The following is a 16,734-nucleotide window of genomic DNA, read 5'->3' on the forward strand; positions in this document are numbered from 1 at the left end:
CATCTTATCTGAAGAGTGTGGACACACAGCAAAGTATGAAACCAAGCCAAACACAACATTGCGTTAAAAAAGCCAAATCTCTTGTACAGGATTGCAAAAGTCTGATCTGACATTAGTATAATATGGTGTGTTGTTTTTAAGCCACACTAGTAGCTCTGGGGATGGCATGTCAGTCTGTTGGTTGGATGGATTGCTATTACATTATCCACAGTTATGTTCCCCAGAGGATGAACCCATCTGACTTTGGTGATCTCCCAACCAACAGGCCCCGCTTTTCCATTATCCTGAAATGTGAAATATCTCAGAAGGATTGGGACAAGACTTTGTTCTGATGTTTGGCATTCTCAGATTATGTCTGCAATTGACTCTGAGGATCATGGCTTTTGTGGTTTTGAGTAAAATGTCTCAGCAACCACTGGATGGATTGTTAAATTGGTACAGACATTCATGCATATCATTGGGTCCAATTTTGTTCATTACTTTGGGTTTAGGACCAAATACCTGCAAAACTAGAACTAGACTGAATACAGTGTACAGCTGCTGTACTCTGTGTGCATGTTAAACTAATGCGTTGTGCATTTTTTTGAATTAATGACAAGATTCTAAAAAAACAGAACATCAAGAACGTCTCTCTAATTTTCTCAGAATATCAGAAATAAAGCCAAAATATTCATGATAAGAAAGCTGCCATCGTGTGTTGATCATGTAATTTGGAGCGTGGAAGCTTTCATGGTGCAGAGCTGCGATAGTGATACTAGCATCAAATAACTAATTGTACCCAAACTAACTGCACAATTGAGCACTACCCAAACTTACAGAAACCTTCTTCGAGGAAAAATTGATTTTGACTTGTATTTTGACTTTGTAGTCTGGCCCATGTCCTGTCTGCTAACACGGAGGAGGCAGGGTTTATGATCTACACTGCGGCCAGCCACCAGGGGGCAGTTTAGACACTTTGGATTCACCTTTGGCTGTCATATTATCAATTTTTTAATAAATCTATGTTGCCAGCTCTTTTGCACATTATAAGCATGTTAGCACATTGTGAGCAAGTTAGCTAATTCCCTGAACTTAAACATTACATTAAGTTTGTATAGATGGAAAATAATTCAGCCAATCAATCATTCGTCATATTGTATAAATTAAACCAAGAGGACCTAATTATGGCAAAAAAACTTTTACATTGCCTGATTTGGATTTATAGGGTTTGCTTCCTTCCTCGGTAGCTTGTCATTGTTATCGTGGATCTGAGTATTCAGATCACTATCAGATCTCAATGTAAACAGTGGAGACACATTAATACCAGGTGTAAATGTAATCATATGTTAAAATAATATTAAAATACAATCTAGATATGAAACACATTTATAAGAAATGGATAACACATTTTCACTCTAACTGACACACTGTATTACCTTGAGCACCAGTCATCATCTGGTTTCACAGTTTTTTTCCCCTCAAACAACCAGCTTCACATGATGCTATTTGTCAAAGATAAACTCCGCACAAGCTGTTGAACACTCATGACTCTGCAATGGCAAAGCTGTCACTATAACTTATGTTTTCCATTTGATCACATTTCTAAACTGCTCCGTAACTATTTGTAATTAGCTTTGGAGTGAAGAAAGTATGCGTCGCCCTTCTCAACAATGTGTCCTTTCAGCACCACGGACAGACAGTTGGTGAGTGCCAGCCGAGTGTTTTTGTTTTCTGTTGTCATGTGCATGTGTTTCTGTAAATACTTTTCTCGGCGGCGGAGTCGCTAAGCTCCGAGCTTTGTCAGCCCTTTTATTTGAACAAGCTGCCTGTCAATGTGCCACGCTGACGCATCTGCGCTTGTGCACTTGCACAACCTGACAGAATTCTCCTGTGGCAAAATGGAAAACACTTGCAGCGTATATACCGCCTGCCTCGCATTGTCTGATGGAAAGATTAAAACCAATCCAAACAAAATTCGCTCTCCTCGGCGCGGAGTTGGTCGATGGTGAGACCACCAGAGGGGAACAGCTCGCTCAGCTATGTCATCAGATCTCATTATCATTGATCTCCCCCTCAAAACTCTCCCCCACTGTCTGTCGTCTCACGTCTGGCCTGTGCTTTCACTAACATTTCTCATGGCTCACTGTTGCTTCTCTCATCTCTTGAGTGTGATATGAAGTGGCGATGACTCCACCAGAATAACATACTCCATCCGAGTGCACAGAGATGCACTTCTTAGCAGTTTTTATTCCCCCTGACTTTAAATGAAATTACTTTTTCTTGTCGGATACTTAACAACGTCCGTTAACAATGGGAGCAAATAATGAGTTGCGTTACTACAGCTCTCGGTAATTGTTGCCAGTCTCGTGTTGTATTTAATGGCTCTTTTGTCTGCGCACAAATCCCATGTCCCTATGTAGTGTATTCACTGACGGCACGGAAAATGGTTCACAGCGATTCTTACATCAATCCGGAGTTGAATTTAAACGCCTGTTAACATAGCTGTTGGCTGTTCAAGTTCGAAATCAGGAAAAGGTGAGGTCATCCACGTTTCAATCTCAAAGCCCATCGGCAATTAGCCTTCAGGGGCACAGAAACCATTTTGGCGCTCCCTGTGTAGACAGCGGATATTCGGATCAAGACTCCGTCTTCGGTTTTCCGCCCCCTGTTTATAGGCAGGCTTGTTTCTTTTATCACATGGGAAACGTTTCTCCAATCAAAACACAAACAGTGATACTTTTTGGAGGTGTTTTACGTCCAGATTACATTTTGGCTGCAGACGATTACAAAATTTATCAAAGCCTGCTCAAACGTGATTGGTCAAAGTCGAGACAGAGACTAGAAGGCTTCCAGCCCCTAAATCTTGTCTCTGGTCTACTTCATTTTCACATGCAGTATCTGTTTATAGAGATTACCAACATTATGTCCCATTCCCTACTATTTGAATAAAGCATTGCGGAACAATGGAGATGTGACTTAAAATACAGAAATAGCATTTTAAATCATTATTATAATTGAGGCAATTAGTTATAGAGTTACATGCTTTTCAATTAAAGCCAATGCCACATCACAATAAACTTTATAATGCAATTCATTCAATGAAAAAAAAAACCTAAAATAGTAAATGAAAAATGTGTTTCATTTAGTAAAATAGATTGTGAATTTTGGGGACAATCGTGGCTATTTAAGGTTTTAATGAAAATGCGATGTTACCAAAACAAGATGTACAATTGCTCCGCCCGTGTGTGTTGTGGTCGATGTGGAGTCTGAATATCTCCAAATGCTCTCCATATGTCTGGCAACACCGCTGACCCCTCTTACTCGAACATGCCAGGGTGGATGCGTTCCACACTCGGCCAACGTGCAGCGAATGTTGTTCTTTTACTTTACATGAGTGTAACAGTGAAACCTAACCAGGAGAGATGGATCTACCAGGGTCTACACTCGGAGCAGAGTAGGCTTGCCACTCTCTCATACATTATTGCCAGCAGAGGACTCTTATGTTCTCCATAATGATGCGTAGGTGCATGAGAAAAAAAGAGTGCTGCTGTTGAAGCTGACTCCGTGAGACAGAGAGTCAGTGTATGTGAAAGCGAGCGTCTCAGCCAAATGGTATAACTGTTTATTTGTGTCTGTTCCGGTTGATGGCCACACGTCACTTCTGTTTCTCCGATCTGTCCGTGAGGGAATAATTCACGTGGACAGCGCCGCAGATTCTACTGACGATTAAACCAAAATAGCTCTGGCACGCAGAATTGTATAAGTTCATATGTGCATGTTTGTCAATGTATGTGCATAAATGTTTCTTCATGTATCTGTCTGCACATGAAACATGTATTTGTGTCTGTGTGTGTGTGTGTGTACATTCCTGCCTTCATGTGCATGCAGCCTGGGATCTGGCGAGGTTCTCTCCACCCGTGGTGGGCCTCTCTCAGCCAGATGGATGGTCTCAGCCAGTGTCAGAGAGGTGACAGCTGGCTGGCCTGGCCTCTCCTGGCCATGGGTCTGGATCCTGTCCTCTGACAGCTCCTGACAGCTCCTGATGGGTGACGCGTCAGCCGCTCCCCCACCCACCCCCGAGCTTGCATCATGGAAACGCCGGCGTTTTACTGAGAAATCAATGATGTCTCACAGCGGGCTTTAATGAAATGTAAAGGATATAAGCCCCACCCCGGTGAGATGACGCCTGAACTCATAAGTGCTCTGAAGGAAGTAGCCACCCTACCCGTGATTGAATAATTAGGGCTTTTCAGTGGCTGTGAAACATGTTTTACAGAGGAAGCGAGTAATGGCTGCTCCACTCCACACTGAAATAAGACAACAGGTCTGGCTTCAGTCTTTAAAGCTGTGAGACCTCATCAAAACCCTCATTAGGTAAGTTACACACAAAAGCTCTATATAAATTCATATATGACACAAAGTTAGTGCTACTTCTTTCACGTGTGATTATTCCTCTCATTATCTTGTTCTGCCACTTCCAGTCCAAAGTGGCCTCAACATTGCACTCAGTTCATTAGAGGGGCCGGGGGTCTGAGCTGCAGCGACCTGGGGAGTGGTGCTGGGTGCAGGGACTTTATAATGTGTGCGTGAGTCATTATATTTCAGCTTCCATGCAGTGGGCTGCAGGCTTCGGCAGGACAGAGACGGGGCCATGCTAAAGCCGAGCCCGCTGGGTTCTGTGTTAATGAGACAGCTCTGCAGGGATGAGAAGAACACACACAGAGCGGATCAGGAGACGTCTGCTGGCCTCCCAAAGGTAATTCCCTTAAATGAAAAGCAGACCGCATGCTAGTCACTGTTGCATCAAGGGGTCGAGGATGAATAGTGACAGGGTTGGATTTCAACACACCTCCCCATGCTCTTATTATGGGCCTGAGATGAGTGGAGGTAGGGTACCTTGTTCAGACACTCCCCGCCGATACTCTTTCTTTACCAATTATCCTTGACTGGGATGACTTGTGTAACACTGGCTGTGTCACGCAGCTTTGGAAATGGAGGCTTTATCCTATCAAGGCCTTTTCATTTTTCATATTAAGAGGTTTTGCTGCATCCAACCAAGGACGTCAAGTCCCCTCCATCTGGGAGACATTAGGGACACGTGGAAGAGGCTCATTTAAGGCTCTTGTTAGCTCACCTGGCGCTTGAGTAGGTCCATTAATATCGATCAACTAACACAGCCTCAGTTTCACACGTGTCTGTTCGATGCGTCCCTCCGTGCGCACCAGCAGCACGTCCATTTTCGGGGGCTTGCATCAGCCGTCGCTATCAACCCGGCCCGAGCTGTGACTCGAAGCTAATGGGCTTCCCAGATGTTCTCCCTTGTATTTCATTGAATCCAACACCTCTGCCGGGCCACTGTTGAGCCATAAATCAGCGTCAGCGTGCTGCACGCGGGAGAACGAGGGGATGTGGCTTGATGCGTAAGTCACATGTTTGATTCATGAGCTCACCACGAACAGCCTCAGGACACCAGAGAAACAATTAGCTGTTACCTCAACCTCAAGGCCACGAAGCCTCTTAAAGGGGCTTCGTATCCCCTTTATAAGCCCCGAAGCCCCGGTCCGAAGCCGTGGGGACGGCAGAGCTTCATGAGAGTGATTGGGTTTTATGTGGTATTCTTGGATGACGGTCCGCCGCGAGTCGCTGTGCAGTGTTAGCAACAGTTCACGACTTGATTTGGTTCGGCGAGCGAGCGAGCTCTGCTTCCAACTGTCTGCGATTAGTCAGGTTGAACAGATGTCTGATAAAACGCTCTGCTCTCATCCATCGAATGTAAATGTTCTGTGCGACCAAGGTTGTTATTAATCTCTGCAAAGCATCAGCCAGTGTTTTTCCTTCCGAGAGCCGAGCCAGACGAAGGCCCGAGCAGGAATTACATCTGTATCAATATTCAGCAAGTGAGCCGCGTCCGGCATCCATTTCGTCTGCACCTAATTAAATGTAGTTCCCCGGTGAGTAATTTGTTGATCCTCCTCGCTATCTAATGAGAACCTTGAACTTGTCCTGCATCGAGTTTTTAGCGCTCAGACCCTCAACTGATCTGGGATGTTGTGAATCCATACACAGAACACATCGCAAAAAGTCATGATAGTTATATATCACTTTAAAGCCTTTTCTCCAACTGCCTTTTGGTTACCGAGGCCTTTGGGAAATCACGCCATTTTAAATCTTTCTCCTTCCTGAGAGGATGTCACCCCTATCCCAATTTTTTTTTTTTGCTTTAATAAACGGCCACTGGCACGTCAGAAGTCTTTTAATGTGCAATCCATCTGCTCTTTGGCTCATATAGAGGAAATGAACAGATCCATAATCTGTACCTGCTCTGGGAAGGGGATCTGCCATGGTGACAAGAATGATCGATTTGGTGTTAAGGTTTATCTTTCTAGGAGGTGTTCTCGCTTGGCTTAGATATCCTGGTGGAATTGTGGAGAGAGGGGGGGAAGGCATAAAACTGTTTGCTTCCACTATCTGCAGCTCCCAAATACCATGAATCATCAAACATCAGAAAAAAGAGAAAATAAAATGCTGCTACAGATGCAAAACTTTATGATCCGTAACTCACACGCTGTTAGACATTTCCCAACTAGTCTCACCCTTCACATGTGATGGTGTGAGAGTTTGAAGTGATGTGAGTATGAAGCCATGTTTGACCGTTTGAGTATTTTCACACCCAGATTTTAACCTCTGTATAATTAGGAACCTCTGGATATCGCTAATTTGGCATTTGGATATTTGGTATCTTTACGGATAACTGCATTAATATATTTATTTCAGAGTTATTCAAAAGGAAACATTGAATTATGCTTACTTATGTAAGATTTTCTGCTTTCAAACATGAGCTGAAGTCCAGGACCTTTCCCTACTGGTAAATTGTCATGAATATTCACAGTCAGTGAATGCGACGGATGCAAAACTTGAAGAATACAAATACCTGAGGATGAGGAGGGGTCATACGTGTAGAAGACGCTGACGAAGATGTCGACTCACAAAGTTGTCGCTGGTGTCGATGTAACGTAAACAAAAACCTTTTTTCCTGCGTTCTACTTTTTCTTTGTGCAGGTTAATAAATGTTTGTTAAACCGTTGAAACAAAGTCTCTCATGTAAAAGCTAAAAATACCATCATTATCTATTCAAACTAATTTGTATGGCTCAACCCCTTTTCCTGTAAATCTCTTCAAAACCTTCTTGAGTTATTGTAAGTTTGAACCTCAGCTCCGGGTCTCCATGGTGACAGCCAGAAGCCTGGCACTGCTGCTTCCTGTGAGCCGACACGTTCCAAACCAGAGCAACACGGCAACCAGAGCAGCTGCGTCGACTGTCACAAGATCATCCCGCTATTTATTCTATACAAATTACTTGCATATGTTTCGGCGCCGCCTTGCCCTCAAGGTTAGAGCCCTCACCCTCCCGGTGGAGGGACGTGGAGGACAGTGGGCAGAGTCAAATATCTGCTGCTCAGCTGTAGACGCTGCAAAGCTGCTGCTTGTTCAGCCTCCACACCTCGAGGCAAAATCCAGACACTGAGAGGAAGTTAGTTCCTGTTTGTGACTCACACCTTTAGATTTAAGTAATTCAAAGATGCGCCTTCAACATTCTTCCCAGAAGAGCTGCTCGATGTGATGGGAAAAGGAGACGATGATGAATTGTGATGTATCCGTATCGAAGGAGTGGATCACTGTGTGTCAGTGGCATGTGGTGAAGGGTCTGGATTGATATGTTATTGATAAATGAAGACGTTTATCAGACTCAGTAGTAATAAAGTGTCTGGAGCTTGAGGTCTGGATGTCTTTTCACCAGGTTGTCCACATGGACCTGTCAGGAGGCTCTGTGGCTGAAGCAGACGTTTGACAAGCTGATATTACACCCTCACTCCGCATGTGAGGAAATTAAGCATCTTATGAAAACGCCATGTAAATGTCAGACTGAGATGTGACATGCGAAGGTGAATGTCAACAAAAATGGGTCATTACCCGGATCTCATCTCAGTCCTTCTCCCTCAGTAACTGGGCCACGTGCTGCTGCTCCACTCACGTAGCTTCGGCCAAACTGGAAGATCTAGTTCCTTTAGTCTCTTGAAGGTAATTTGTAGGAAATAAATCATAATCTGAACTCGGGCCTGGTATTAATTCAAAGGTGGCAAAGTCCCTGACACAAGGAACAATAGCACAGACTCGTTACCAGCAATAACAAACAGTTTTTTACTTCCGAGTCGCGTTCCAGGAAAATGTTATGGCTTCTCAGGTCACTGGCAGATTGTTAGTGAACTTTTCATATCCAATAAAATATATTGATAGCAAAGCCATTCAGTGGGGGGGAAAAATCGGAGCACGTTAATCTCTTAAAGTCTGTGCCGTTCCACTGGGGATGGTATATCCTCGTGTTCCTTTCCTTGACATTCTCCATTTGCTTCTTTTTTTCTTAACGAGCTCGCAGAGGAACATAAAGCCATTCTCTCCGTCCGTCCAGAGAACAAGGTTGATGCAATTCTTCCAAGCGGATCCTCCGAGGAATTCTCCTCCTGCGAATGCAAATCAGCGTGGAAGAAAAAGAAATCATCATAAAGTAATCATCGTATCATGAACAGTGGCTTTAGAAAAATGATTTTAAAATTCCTGCAGCTGTGCAGGGTTTAGACAAACCAAGCGTGCATGTTATTCCATGAAGCAACCATCCCTTTAATAGTTGTTATTCTCATTTCATATTCCACTGGATCAAGTATCACTAAACTCTGAACGGTTCTCTGGCTGTTTCGTGTTGTGGAGCCTGTTCCCTCGTCGTAACACAATTCACAAACGCTGCCGTGGCTACGATGTGATGATTAAGATGATAAACGCTTTGAAGGTTTGCCTTTTTGTTTTGAAATATGGATCTGGTATAAATGGGCCCCTGACAAACAAACACATGCCTGGCTCCCCCGAGCGTCCTCAGAGTCCTCGAGAGCTCAGACCGAAACAATACCGCAGTAATCATGAAAGGGAATCACAAATCCTCCTGCATGTCATGTGCTCTCGCCGCTTCCATCAGCTTGAAAGGGCCGCTGAAGAATGGGTGGGCAAAATATACATGTCCCTGGATTTGACATGGAATTATTTAAACCTCCAGCGGGGCACAAATCCACCGGGTCCTAATCCTGCGGTAACTTGTAAACAGTCTGCTGCTCACATGACATACCTCATAGCCACTGAGGCATTTTTCAGCTTCTTTCTTTTCTTACAAAATGTCACGCTTTGAAAGTTTACTTCCTCATAATTCCAGGATAAGTCAATAGACTGCGGTTTCTATCTTCCCAACATCCTGCGGTGGTGTTGTCATGCCGTCTCTCGCAGGGGCGGTGCCAGAGGTGTGGGCCTGGGCCCCTCAGAGGAATCTGGTTGGGATGAGTATAATGTTAACTGTCTTACAAAGTTAAACAACTAAACGGATGTAAAACAATGAGCAAGAGATAAAAAGTGGATAAAGCTGTGGTTATTCTAGACAGAATCGGCATTGCAAGCGCCAGCTGTGGCGTCGACACGACCTTTCATGCCGTCGTCTCAACAATAGGTCACCGCTGAGAAAAATATGATAAAAGATAAAAAAGAAACACAAACACACAGAGCAGAATTGGCACTGCCCTGTTCCCTCGAGGAGCTCTGGGCTTGTATCTTTGTCTTGACAAAGTGGTTGCAGAGGTTTTTCCCTCAAAATGTAAGTTCTTCACCAACCATATCTGCTATCTCCCTGCATGAGCCATCTGGGAGTCCTGCCCCATTAAAGCTAGGCTGGGTAATCCTGGAAAAGCTGGCAAGAGCAGGTTACACCTATTCAAATATTCCACCGATACATCCCAGCTCCTCCCATCTGCCCTCTCCTCAGAGCTATACGCCCCCATAACACATGAGCGTAAGGAGATGAAAACAACCAAAACCAAATGTAAAACATCTTGAGGCGAAACAAACAAAAAGAGACACATTAGGTCACACTTAGCTGCTTAATTACCATAAAACTATTATAACACCCAGTTTATTATTGTCAAGAAACAAGGTTATACTTAACTATCTTACTTTATAAATGGGCCCAATCTGGCTCTGGCATTGAAAATGTTCTGAATCCGAACCCTGATTATTAATAAAAACATGTTCAGTGCTGCTTTGAGAGGAGACTCCATGCTGCACAGTGTCCCGACTCCTCGGCCGTGACCTCGGCTCCATTCATTTGAATCAGAAAGAGCTTTTTCTCCGGAGGCGGCTGTAGTCACAGAGGAGCTGGACTCAGATCAGCTCTCTCCTTTCTTGGACCTCTCAATAACTCTGTGCCAGGGGGCAAATATTCATCTTTTACTGCAAACCGTATATAAGCTTTCACAAGGATAAATGATTTTTCTTGCGAAAGTTAACATATGTCTGACTTTTATGATCTGATCTGAAGCACATGTGGAGAACACCTATGATTATAAAGCCGTAGCTGTAAAAGGAAAGAATGCGTGAGGTTCTTTTCTTTTTTTCTTCCGTGGGGTCACAGATAAATCCGTAATCTTTTCAGTGACTCAACCACATACGTTTTTCACGCAGCCCTGCAGATTTCGAATACATCCCCATCTCCGGGACGGACTCCCGACAGAGAAATCGTTGTTTAGAACTGACCACAGCACAGTGTCACTTCAGGCGTGCCCCTCTTTGTGAGAGTCCAGGGCTCGGATCAGCTGCGTTGTGCCTCGTCCTCACTACATTGTGCAGGCGTCACTGCAAAGGCCCCTCTTCCCTCATAAACACATCCAGAAGGGAGTGATTATTTCTCAAGATGTGGAGATCGAGGACTTGCCAGTTCATGCCTCTTTATGAGTGTTTTGGCATGACGGCTTGTTCCGCCTCACAATACTTTTGTTCCTCTTATTAGAGGAGATGCTTATCCCAGCCACCCCGCGGGCCATGTGTCTCTGTCACCTCGGGCCCGGCCGACTGGGCCGAGAGAAACAGCGCTGCGGCTTTCTGTGTGTGTGTCTCCCTCCAATGAAATGCACCATATCAAGTGTCCCCAAAATTAGTAACAGTATTGCAGGTCGTAAAACGCGGCATCTCCTTTAATCCACAGTGACACGACCGTGCCCGCATTCTCTCATGTTGCCACATCAGGAATGCATTTCCATCTAATATGGGGCTTCTCAGACATGTTCATGCATTTTTGAGGCGACCAATTTGTCCCCAGATTGTGAAATTTGATAATGCAATAAATCAGTGCATTTAGCAGGGATATTATGATTGGTTGAAGCGTGGGCTTTGGAAAATGATTAAAAAAAGAAATGTGCTCAGTCATAAGAAAGATTCCTCTTTTCTTTTTCTTGGAAGAGACGTCTGAATTAATGCCAGGACGCAAGTTTGTCATTAAGACGGCGCAGATAAGCTTTGATGAGTCAATTCCACAACAACTTTTAGTTTCATTTAGTAATAGAATTGTCCTGTGTTTCCTACAAAATAAAAGTTGAATGTCAAATGTGTTTACACAGCATTATGTGACCAGTCCAGCATCCACACACACACACACTTCTGAATCTAATTGTATTCAAATGGAGCAGAGAGGGAAATTGCTCGTGCTGACGGCTGAGGAGGATCGGGTGATACGATTGAAATCTCGGCTATGAAATGGACCTCGTGGTTATCGTTCTCTCAAATTCAACCTAATTTTGGAATAACTTCCAGGGGTATAACAACGTCTGCTTTGAATATGAGGACGGTTTTCTCTCCTCCATTCATGAAATTGAACGAAAATATTGACGGGAGTGTGAAAAAACGTAAAGGAAACCATAAAATTACGATATTTGTTTAAAGTGGCCGCGTGTTTAGTTCACTGTGTGTGTTCACGGCGGTTGTCAGACTCCACCGTCCCTGTCATGAGATTTGTTCTCTCCGGAGTGAACAAGACGGAATAATGAACTCATCACCCGTCATCAGAGACCCGCTGAATACCTATCATTTGAATTCTATTGTACAAACACTGCTGGCCCTTTTCCCAGACACACACGTACAGATTCAGTCACACGAGATTGGGCTTGGCAAATGTTTATTTTTCCCAAACACTAAATGGGACCCCAGGGATATTATGCTTCGCTCCACTTTGTCTCTCACTTGAAAGTCCCTGCTGGGAATCAACTGACATGTTTGGTGGAGCCTGCTTGTCTTACGAAAAACTAGGAGACACAGAGAAGAACATATAATATAACATAACATGTAAGTTTTACTTAATAATCTCCCTATCAATGACTACAACAAGCCCACACAGGCCAAAGTTCTACCTAGGGATCTTTATTTCCTATGGCCCAACATTATCCCTTCAACATTAGAAAGGAATGTGTTGGCTTCATACCTACAGAACCGCATCAATTAACATGTGTAGGCAAATTACACACAAAAAGAAGAAGTGACAGACAGAAATGTGAGCTGTGTTCTTAGCTGCCTGCTGTTTGACTCCCTGGCTCCGTCGCTCAGCCTTTCTATTATTGCGCTGCTTCCCGGTTCTCCTCAAACAAACTCTCACACTCGCTTAATTAAATCCTCGATTGGAAACGTGTTTGTGGAAAGAAAGGCGATATTCCGTGCACAAAACACCGGTGCAGACAACTCGCGGGCCCTTTGTTTTCCCAAACTGGGCCGCTCTCGCTCCAACCCAGATTGTGTCTGTGTTTGTTGGCTTGTGAGCGGGTGAATTTATTTCCAACTTCTTCTGTTCAGGGGTCATGCCGGTTGATTTTCACACACACGCCGTGAGCCGACGGTCGATAAGAGGCCCCGGTCGTTAGAGCAATTAAGATACTCAAAGATTCAATAACCTGCGCTTTATAACATAAATGAGTCGTCCATCTTACTCCGGTCAGGAGTTGTTTCCATGGAAAAGCTTGGAGCCTTGATTTGTTAGCAGCTCTCACAACATCTGATAATCCATCATCTCACAATGGTTGTTTTTTATTAATGTGAAACGTCACCCCTAAGTTTTGGCCAAAATGTCCTTGCTAAAGCTAAAGTTGTCTAAGCAAGTGCTGTGACTCCAGAAGCAACACACACACTTTTGCGACAGAAATGTCCTGTGAGGTGGAGGGCTCCTCTTGTCTGGAGTTCACCGAGCCGTTCACACCGCTGACCCAGGCGGCCGGTGCTGAGACAGCCAGGGCGGAAGCAACCGTGTCTGAGGAGCTCAGTAGTCCTGAGTCGTTTGCCCCCTTGGCAGCGGCAGACTTGGTCTTGGCCACCAGGAAAACTCAGGAGGCAAAGTGTGTCTGTGAGACATCAGTGGCTGCAGCGGCCATGAGGACACAGAGCGGCAGGAGAAAGAGATGGCGCTGTCTCTGAATAGTTAACAGTGTGTCTAGCTTCAGCATAGTTTTGAAAATGAGCGCAATTTTCCAGATTCCGAGTCAAGAGTGGTCGCTGCTGGTTGGGGGGGCACCCATCATTGATTAGTGGGAGTTAGCATTTTTTAAATATATTTAAACGTTATGAAGTAGAGATGTTGAACGCATTGGCCCTTCAAGGTCCAAGATGGTTTTAAATACTACGTGGCCTTATGAGCCATGCTCATCCCTTAAATATAGACTTTAAAAAAAATAAAGTTGGTGATAAATGTGATCTTAAAAAGTCATATAATCAATTTTACAACTAAAAAAAACACATTTAAGTGTGTAGTATCTCATTAGAGTCTTTCTTACCTGTGAAAGAAAAGTAAAGTGTTTGTCTAATGATCCATCTTGAACCAACTTGAACCTCTTCTCTTTAGCAGGTTACTTTAACTATCTTACACGTAGCTCTCAAGGGGCTAATAATGCTTTTTGATGCCGCCACGTGCTAATGCTAGCGCTCCTCGATGTGAGGCTTAAAGGCATTCCTCCTGTATTATCATAGCGGGGACTAGTTCCAAGCCGCGGAATAAATCATACATAATGCTGCGTTCTTGCACATGCCTCACGGTTTGGGGTATTTTCGGCGCAGCACTTTGTGTTGTAGCGGGCGACGGGGCCTGTTGTGATTGACACATTTCTAGTGGGATTTGCGGGGATTGAGGGGCCGAGAGAGCATTAGCAGAGGAGACACGGTGCCAGAGGCAACACCTGTAACATGAGTTGCATGAGTTTCAAACGAAGTAGCCTTGCAGTCACTTTTAATCCCAGCTCTGTGACAGAATTAAGTGTAGCAGCCAGAAATGTCCAGAGAAATATGAATCCGCTTGCTTCCCTTATGCCTTGACACGCTTTCGTTCACTATGATATTTATTTACCAAAACGGTGAGACGAGGGGAAATTTGTCCTTTCATTCCACGCATGCAGGTTTGCATTCAGAGGCCCAAAAAACCCCTGTTAGGTGGAGCAGGAATGCATGAGAGATGAGAGTGTATTTACTGTAATGAGAAGCAGACAGGACGGACTCTGAGCTGCTATTGTTGTGCGCAGGTTCGCTTTGGATTCCCGGCTCACCCCTGCAGGCTACAGAGTCATGAATATTTAAATAGGAAAGGGACTTCCTCTAAACATCAATCCAAAACCCTATCTATTCAATTACTGGCCTCAGATCTGAGATGTCCAACCAACAGCAGCTTCTGATGAGAGGAAACTCTGCCCGTGGCGAGGGCCGTGCATATTCCAACCATGTGGACAATGAGTCAATTAAAAACAGCCCCTCGTAGGCTGGCAGACCTTCAAGAGAGGAATGTCACTGGATAGTTTCTTTAGTGACACTGCACTTGGAGGAAATTCACGAGGAGTTTTAGTTTGGTTGAAGGCGGATCAGAAAAACAAAGGAGTAATCGCAGTAAAGAAATATTATCCCCTTTTTCTTGTGAAAAAAAACCCCAGTGTGCACCCTGTATGAAAATTTAACTCAATTCAGTATTTTCTCATAAAGTGTGTTATAGGCTCGTATTCAAAGGCACTTTCTCCCTCTGAACAGATTTCACCCTTGATAAATGCCAGAGACTAACACTGTTTCTTTTGTATTAAAATGAAGAGAACGCATGACAGAGCTTGTGTGCGTGTGTGTGTGTGTGTGTGTAAGTGTGAGTGAAAGATGGGATCAGATACACAAACAGCTCTGTAAAACAAAAGAACACACACGCGCGAGAAAAGAAGTGATTAGATGGAGAAAAAAACATGAGTTTTGGACACCTGTTCAAAGACGCTCAGTTCAGCCTGTGCCATGAGAAAGAGATGACTCACGCTGGCGGGGGATCAGTTGATTATGACCGTGTGGTGTCACGGCCCCGGCAATGTCTCTGTCACCGAGCGAACGCACAACACAACGGGGCTGCAATCTCGTTTAACCACAACTACAGCACGCCACGGCCTGCAGGGAAAGCTGTGCTTGACACAAACCTATCCTCTACTAACAAGAGCCAGACACATCAGCCTGAGTGCTATTCTTGGCAGCCGGCGCTGGTCGTCTATATGAAAGACAGATCGTGCAGCGGGGCCAGAGGACTACTACAGGGATTTTAACAGTGACCACTGCAGTGGTTAGTTAATGTGATGTTTTCTTTTTGGGTTATCCTTACATATTGCGGCTTCCTGCTCTTGATTTGGTCACACTAATTGAGTTAATCAAAGATCAGAGTGTTGTGCCCAGCAGCAAAATGATTTTAGTCTCATGTCGTGAAGAAAACTGTAGAGACTGGGAGATGAATGATCAGAGAACTGTTAATTAAACATGTTTAGACTCTGATTAAAGCAAAAATCAAGACTTTTTTTTTGAGAAGCACAATGGTGTCAAAAAGTTGTCTTTTGACTTTTTGACCCCACTGCACAGTGAGTGTTAGATAAAAAGATCAATATACCACATCCTGTAGGTCAAGTATATATGAGATCTAAGGAAACAGTTAGCTTAGCCTAGCATAAAGGCTGGAAACATGTGGGAGCAACTGTCCTGGCTCTGTAGTAGCACCATAGACTGTATAGAGATGGATGATATGACTGCTCCCAAAAGGTGAAGCCAAATCCCTCCGATCAGCACCTGATGACTGGCTGCGGTAATAGTTAATAAATCCCGCCTACTCCATGTTAATGGATGGGACATGGACGTGCAAGATGGCAGCGTTCATATCCAGAATATTTCAGCCTCAGTTCTGGAAAGTAGGAGCAGGTGGAGATGTGTTTTATACACAGTCTAAGTGTCACTATGTGTGTTGCTTGTGTTATCAGCACAATGGCCAAAGTGTATTGATTAATATATTGTGATTTTAATAGAGGTTATGTGCAAGATTATTTCTTTGCTGGATTCACAAACTGCTAAGCTAAGTTACTGAATCTATTTCACTTGTCCTCTGGACAGGGCCAGAATGGCTTCTTCCCCGTTTCCAGTCTAAATGCTAAACTCACCATCTCCTGACTTCTTTTCACACAAAGTATACATTGATCTTTACATCTGACTCCCAGCAAGAAAGCAAATAAATGTACAGTGAGTGTAAAAGACCTCTGTGTTGACCCACAGTCACAAGCCAATCACATGTCCGACTGAGACGAACGTCCATTCACACTCACATCTACACCTACAGGCAATTTAAAGTTGTCATTAACCTAAGGTGCATGTGGACTGTGGGTGGAAGATGGAGTACCCAGAGAAAACCAACACAGACAAAGGGACAACATGCAAACTCCACACAGAAAGGCCCTGGCCGCTGTTGTGTTGAAACTATCAAGAGATGTGTGTGTGTGTGTGCGCGTGCGTGTGCGCGCGTGTGTGTGTGTAGGCCAGTTATAAAACATCAGGTTGACTTGGTTTAAAGTGTAATAAGTACTCTTT

Source organism: Pleuronectes platessa, chromosome 14, assembly GCF_947347685.1.
Source record: "Pleuronectes platessa chromosome 14, fPlePla1.1, whole genome shotgun sequence".
NCBI lineage: Eukaryota > Metazoa > Chordata > Actinopteri > Pleuronectiformes > Pleuronectidae > Pleuronectes > Pleuronectes platessa.